The sequence below is a fragment of the Sardina pilchardus genome, chromosome 14 (genome assembly GCF_963854185.1).
Source record: "Sardina pilchardus chromosome 14, fSarPil1.1, whole genome shotgun sequence".
NCBI lineage: Eukaryota > Metazoa > Chordata > Actinopteri > Clupeiformes > Clupeidae > Sardina > Sardina pilchardus.
This window is the reverse complement of record NC_085007.1, coordinates 11,273,204-11,280,644: the sequence shown is the minus strand read 5'-3', so window position 1 is coordinate 11,280,644 and position 7,441 is coordinate 11,273,204. Positions and strand designations below refer to the sequence as shown.

The following is a 7,441-nucleotide window of genomic DNA, read 5'->3' as shown; positions in this document are numbered from 1 at the left end:
GAGAGTGTGTGTGTGTGTGTCAGCTTTTTTTTTCTCCTTCTGACTGATTCCACTGCTCCTGTTGCTCTTCATCTTTCTCTGATGGGTTGGATTACAAGCGGAAAAGCCAAATAGAAATGATAGAATGACAACCCCCTCTGCTGTTTATCGCGTGGAAGGCAGTGGTGGAATGGACGGTCCTCCTAGATTGATTGGATCAGTGGGATAAACATGCCATGTTGATGTAAGCCAGCAAACAGGTAATTTGTGCCCTCAACATGTCTGGCATCTCAGCGTTGTACACTTTGCAGGATTCGGCTGTGGAATATATCATTAAAAACATAGGTATATTTATAGAGATGTATGTGATTTTCTTCTAATATGACTTACTAGAAGAGATAACGTTTTGCGTATGAGGCCCGGTCTGTTTGGTAAAGGAGGCCGATGGAGACGTTGTGTTTTCCCTGTTTCTCCCCTGCAATCTGGCCCTGCTGCCACTGGCCAGACCTGAGGGTTCATGCTTCCAAGCGCATACCGCCAAGGAGCAGCAGGTTGCTCATTAAGAATCAGAGGAGAGGTATGTGGTGTGTTGTGGCGCGACACGCAGCTCAGGAGGATTTAGACAGAGAGAAAGGATGAGTCTGGGGTGAGCTGGGCTGGGCTGGGCTGGGCTGTGCTGCTGTGCTGTGCTTTGTGAATGAAATGGTGGAGAACGGGTTAGGGATGGTTCGGCTCTGTGGCTGGAGGGAGAGGTGGCTGGCATGTTAAAAACGATCTCATTTCGACCACCTCTGCGGAGCCGTCTTGTCCTGCTGGTGTTTTATGGTTGTATTTTATGGTTGGCTGCACAAGCTCGTTTAAGCATCTCCTATCTCACCTTGCCTTTGTCAGGTTATCTTCCATACATATATGTAACGCTTTTCTACAAATCAGTCTGCATATAAAACGTTTGGATGTGTCACTCCAAGCCTGCTGTAGTGGGTGGGCAAATGCTTGTTGAGCACATGCGTTTTCAAAACAAATGGTTCATGGAAATGTCTTTCTGAGAACTTTTTAGAGGGTAATCTTTGTTGATTTACCGCTGTCATCACAAAACCATTGAGTGGTCACTAATGACAGACACACTGCCGATGTGTCCTTTTCAGTTTGGATAAATAAGCCGCTGTTGTTGTGCGCTGTGTGTACATACAGCCTAATGAGGACGCCTGGCAGGCAGTTATCTGTCTCAAACAGCTACACACACACACACACACACACCTACACCTGAGGATGGAGGACCACTGCATCTGGCTGTGAGCAGGTCTCACGGAGAGCTACCAGCTGTTGCCAGCTGGAGCAGGGATGGTCAGTTGGCCCAGTCAGTCACAGCACAAGCCTGCATGACCAGAGACTGACGGGAGACTGAAAGCTGTGCTGTTAGAGGGAACATAGGAAAGAGGAACTATTATGGTGTAGGGAAAACATCTTCTCGCTGGGTAGTATCAGTGGGTTTGGGGGGTGGGGTTCAGGACATGAAACAGCTGCGGGACCTCCAGTGTTTAACATTGAGTGGAATTGAAAAAGAACTCAGAACAGAACAGAAATGAGAACTGTTTTGTCTGTGTGATTTAATATTGCGGGAGTAGATTCCTTAATCCTCAGAATGCATGTAAATATGAAAAACATGACCAGCATTTGCCTGTAATAACCTGATAGGACAGCAGATAACAAAGACATTAGAGATTTTGTTTCATGTGACAGTTGCACAGCTAAAAAAAACTATATTACTAAACTCAATCAAACAGCGCATGCACATTTCCCTGCTTCTCAGTGGTCATTATAGTGGTGTTATTACCTAAGGTCTCCTTTACAACACAGCTTGACTGTCATCCCTTGTTTTCTTGGATAAAATTAAAATTAAACAAATTACTACATGATAATAATCCCCCCCCACACACACACACACACACACACCCTGTAAATGTAATGTTCTTTCTCCTAGCTGTAGTCCTTTGTGTGGGTGTGGTCAGTGGCTTGGTGTAGCTAGAAGGCAGCATGTCACCGCTAGCCCATCCGGTACAGGGCAGACTGGCGATGCATCTCTTGGCTCGGGTGTCTCTCTGTGGACGTGCCGTGCCAAGCTGAGTGTGCTGAGTGTGCGGCGGGTGTTTCCCGAGGGACTCTGCTGAATTGTTGGCTACCTGTTTGAGTAAATGGATAAATATGCTGCTCGAGTTGATTTCACTATTAGCTCGGGAGAAAGGGGCCACTTATCCTTGAAACAGTTTGATCCCTGAACTGAAGTAATGCCAAAACACATCGTAATGAAAAAAAAAAAAATGGCAGTAAAAAAGAGCAGGATGTACAAGAATATGTCACACACACATTTCGACCAACGAGAACAGCCTGCAGTATGCAAAAGCGCTTCATTTCCTCTGGTGTTTTATCCTTGACTTCGGTATTAATCCTGCTCTGCAGAACCTACCATGGTGTGGTGGTGATGTCATTCACATTTGTATGCAAGCTCAGGGCTTTGCCAGAACGCAGTGTGTCAGTGAGAGTGGAGTGGGGACCTGCCAGCTCAGGTGTGTGTGAGGGCAAACAGACTGGCGAGGACACTAGAGTGAAGGCAGAGATTGGCCTATTAGCCTCTTCAGGTCAGAGGCTGTGCCTTGCCAACGAGACCGAAACCAGACTCAATGAAGTGGCTCGATGATGTAGTAATTAAAGTCCTTTTGTTAAATCCAAGTGGGGTCCTGGGATGGGGTCCCCATAATGTTTGTGTCTTCAGTACGTATATAGAGAGACGGGTGCGCACATCCACAATTTTTTCTTCTTTAGCAGGTGGCAGACAAAAAACGTGTCAAAGTAGAAGTGATGGTCTTCAGTACGTATACACACGTATACACACACGTATACACACACGTTTTTAATAAGACAAACCATTGAATTGGAGGAGCATTTGTCCCCCCATCTTTATTTGTGAGTACCCTGGAAGGATAACATGTCCGTGACCTGTGCAGAAGGGTCAAAGGTCATGGGTGTCCTCCAGCCACGCAGTGGCACAGCTGGCAGCTGTTTGTCCACTACGCGACTGACCCACTTTGAAACACACAAAACACACACACTCTCACGCTAGCTAGGCTATCCGTCAACCCAGTTTAACATCCTCTCTCTCTCTCTCACACACACACACACACACTTACCCACCCAAACACTGTCCCAGTTTAACACTCACCCAATCAATATTATCAGCATGGTACCAGTTTTCACCAGGGTTGGGGTCTCCCTCATTATTATTGATCATTAATATGCCAACATCCATTTGCTGTTCTCGTCAGGTTGGTAAGCCTAATAGTATTGGATGCAGTATCTAAAAATGTCATTAGTTTGTCATGTAATTCATGCATGGTGCCTCTGTTTGTGGCTTAGAATCCATTGTGTTACAGGACTAATGCATGCCAGCGAGGCAAAGCTCTGTGTTTTATTCATTAATGCACACGCTTGATTGGTCAGATTATAGGCTAGACTGGCAGAATGCTGAGGGACCCTGCACATTGATTTGTTGTTATAGTTTTTATGATTCAAGACAAATATTGTTGACAATATTATTGTCTAGAGGTCCACTGGAAATACGGAACCGCAGATCAGTTTTCCTGAGACGGCCTATTATTTGTCTATAGACAAATCCTTTTGTGTCCTTGTTTTTAGGGGTTTATACCTTTTGTTTTGGACTTGTTTTGGCTTTATTAATAGATCTCTTATTTTTTTTATCTGAATGACATCTCACCTAAATATTGATTAACTAGTTATTAGCTAAGTGGCTTTCTGTCTGCTTCAGGCACAGTAGCGTAGTCTGCCTTGGCTCTATGAATGGGATTAGACTGGGTGGGCTGTCATGACAGGCTTTGGATCTACGTGATAATCAACCTCTGACTGCAGGTGTGAGAGAACAACACTGCGGGTGCCATGGCCTACTGTAAAGACACACACACATACATTTACACACACACACACACACACAGCCATCTGCACCCCGTCATCTTAAGGAGCGGTTGTGTAACCTGCTCCTGGATAATCAGTCTTAGGCTAAGAAGTGCAGGTCATGTGATCTGGCCGGCCATCAGGGGCACAAGCAGGGCCGTCCCTCCTGCCGTAATACACAGATGACCAGGGCTGTACCTCGGACACACCATGCCATGGCACAAACACATAACGGGTGCTCTAAAAAGAGCCACACACACAAACATGGCACAGCAGGTGATGTAAGATTTTCTCTCTCTTTCAATCTCTCTCTTCCGCTCTCTCTCTCTCTCTCTCTCTCTCTCTCTGTCTGTCAAACATGCACCGACACAAATACACATAATCAGATATTTAGATTGGCAAATCCTACAGATCGACTATACGTGCCTCTAATAAGTAACCACAAGTAGGTTTTAAAGACAAATGTTTCCCACTCTCAACACAAAACTACTAACCAGTTTTCCTGGTTTTAATGGATTTTTCTCATGAAACACAGCTGAATTAATGGAATAATGAAACCCCACATATAGTTCTTATTAAAAAGACATCCGTGAAGCCCTCTGGCGCTGGTGCCCTCGTAAAGACGTGCTTTATCACTGGCATACTGGTTAATAAACAGGAGTGTCCCACAGAGGTTATTTTGTTGCACATCTGTTGGTTCTCTGTTTTCTAGGCTTTAGAGTCTACTTTTATCTGTTTTTAACCCCAAAGAACTTTGAAGAACCGGAGTTTCGGTCCAGCTAGCAATTCAGTATCAGTCCGGGTGTTTGGCTTTATCTCACCTGTTGATCCTCCTTCACCCACTGCACCTGTTATCTCACCTGTTGTGCCTCTCCTTACCCGCCCCTGTTTGTATAGTATATCTTCTTTACGTTGCCTGTCTCAGTTGACATAAGGTAAACCTCACCTCACATATCCTGTCTTTTGTGGCTCTGTGTTCACCTCACACACGTTTCAGCATCATGTCATCAGCGCTCTCACCTCAGTCTGCACAACCTCTCATCTGGATACACATCAGCTTTGTTCGAAACGGAAGGGAGCGACTCTCCCTAAATAGAGAGCTGTCTGTCTCACTAGACATGGTTTTGGATTGAATGCATCTTTTAAGAATGAGTGTAGCACTCTACAATCTTTGGCTCTCTGTGTGAGACCTGCTCACAGTGGTCCTCCATCCTTAGGTGTAGGTGTGTGCGTGTGTGTGTGTGTGTGTGTGTGTGTGTGTGTGTGTGTGGCTGTTTGAGACAGATAGCTGCCTGCTAGGCGTCCTCGTTAGGCTGTATGTACACACAGCGCACAACAACAGCGGCTTATTTCCAAACTGAACACTACGGTATGACGTTCGCGTCACATATATCAGACCAGATGCTATATATGGTTGCAACAAGGGTATAATCAGATAGTACAGTATGTATTTCTTGTTAGAAATTGACAAATCTAAGCAAAACAATGCCAAACAAATCACATTTCAGCAGATTCAGCTGCCATTACCGGTGTCATCTAGCCTGGGTGTTCCCATCCTGCCTTGTGTGGTGATTTCATTCACGCTGCTAAGGCAGTCTGGAAACTAACACACAAATTTTCGCTGATGTTGCCGACCAATCACAGAACAGGGGAGAAAGCAAGACCATGATGAGCTATGCACAGACGCATTTGATAGACATCCGTGGTGCCCAATGAACGGATCTGGGCATTTTTTCAAATACGAGAAAATGAACGTCTGGTTGCCAGACCACGTCTCATTTGAGAAGTGGTAGGCGCTAGCCAGGCTAGGTGTCATCCGCCATCTTTGTTTACTTTTCACAGCTGTTTTAGATGTTGCCGCAAAGGATTATGGGTAGCAGGGAGCATGAAGGAAGGATGCATCGATGCTGCCTTCACAAATTACCGTTATTTGGGTAATTCTAAGATATCTTAGAAGGCAGCGAATTTTTAATTTTTTTGGTTTGGAACCACAATTGCTCCCTTGCTCCTCAGTTAGATATCTTAAAAGGCAGCCGTTTTTACTGTTTTGAACAGAGCCATTATGTCTTACCTGTCCCTGAATTCTCACCCATACAGACCCGGCTGCAGAGAGCAGTGATAAAGGGGGCATTTGAGATTTTCAGGGGGGCACTATCAATCGTAAAAGGCTACAGTTAGGATAGGCCAAGTAAAACTGAGGGGGCACCTTTTTTGTTTGAGGGTGCACCGCCCCCTTTTGCCCCCCCCCTGGAGCCGGGTCTGCACCCATATCACCTGCATGGTATTTGCACAAATGTAGAAGACATCCCATCCCACTGATACAGTAAATTAAATAGATATGACGTCACCTAGTCTGATTTTAGGGAGCCATTGATGCCATCCCCTGATTTAAGGGAGAAAAAAGGTTGTGAAGTTGAACTCCAGAATGCTTCATGATGCTGGCAGGATGTGTACATCTCTTCTGGGCCTGATGTCTGAGCCTTCAGTGTCAGCATTCGTCAATATTTGGTTTGCATGTTGAACATCAACAAATCAATTGATAGTATGGAAGAGGATGCTGTTGAGAATGGGTTTGATGATGGACACATTGGCATGCTCTGGGAAAGCCTCTAGATTGCCTATTTAAGTGACCCTGTCTGTTTGTTGAATCACTGTGTGTGTGTGTGTGTGTGTGTGTGTGTGTGTGTGTGTGTGTGTGTGTGTGTGTGTGTGTGTGTGTGTGTGTGTGTGTGTGTGTGTGTGTGTGTGTGTGTGTGTGTGTGTGTGTGTGTGTGTGTGTGTGTGTGTGTGTGTGTGTGTGTGTGTGTGTGTGTGTGTGTGTGTGCTGACTTGTGCTTGTTTGTATTGATATTGACAAGTGTGTGCTATCCTGATTGGCATGTATTTAAGTAAGCCTCCTGCTAAATTGCTTCTGTCTTTTCTCACGTTTGCTTGTGTCTCCTTGCTTACACAGTGTGTACTGTATATATGTCTGTCTGTGTGTGTGTGTGTGTGCGCACTTGTGTGCTGACATCTGCTCCTGGGTGCGTGTGTGTGCTGACACCTGCTCCCATGTGTTTTTTTTTTTTTCAGATCTGTGTGCGTGGGTGTGCTTACACCTGCTTGTGCGATGCTGCGTGTGTGTGTGTGTGTGTGTGTGTGCACATTGACTTTTGCTTAAACATAAGCTGACCTGAGCTTGTATTTCTGCTTGTGTTTATGTGTATGTGCATTGTACCTTCTGTGTGTATTTGAGTGTGTGTGTGTGTGTGTGTACTGTATGTGTGTGTGTGTGATTGCTGACACCTGCTTGTGCGTGTGCTGACCCCAGCTCATCTTTCTCTTTCTCTCTGTCTCTGTGTGTGTGTGTGTGTGTGTGTGTGTGTGTGTCTGTGTTCCCTGACAGGTGTCCAGGATGAGCTGGATCGGAGCCTGCTGACTCCCCTGCGGAGGAGCGTGGGTCTCTGCCTGGCAGATCGCCCCCGCCGGCCGGCCGACCCCTGACGCAGCGTCCCAGCCG

General features: G+C 45.8%; 1 protein-coding gene across 1 annotated transcript in view; it reads left to right on the top strand.

The window, feature by feature from the left end:
- LOC134100722 (membrane-associated phosphatidylinositol transfer protein 2) overlaps positions 1-7,441 on the top strand; it is a 78,668-nt gene continuing 71,227 nt past the window's right edge. The window contains exons 1-2 of the mRNA XM_062554111.1: positions 1-239; positions 7,328-7,441. The exon at positions 7,328-7,441 is cut by the window's right edge and continues 137 nt beyond it. The gene's annotated coding sequence lies outside the window, so the exon portion shown is untranslated. The remainder of the gene's footprint in view (positions 240-7,327) is intronic.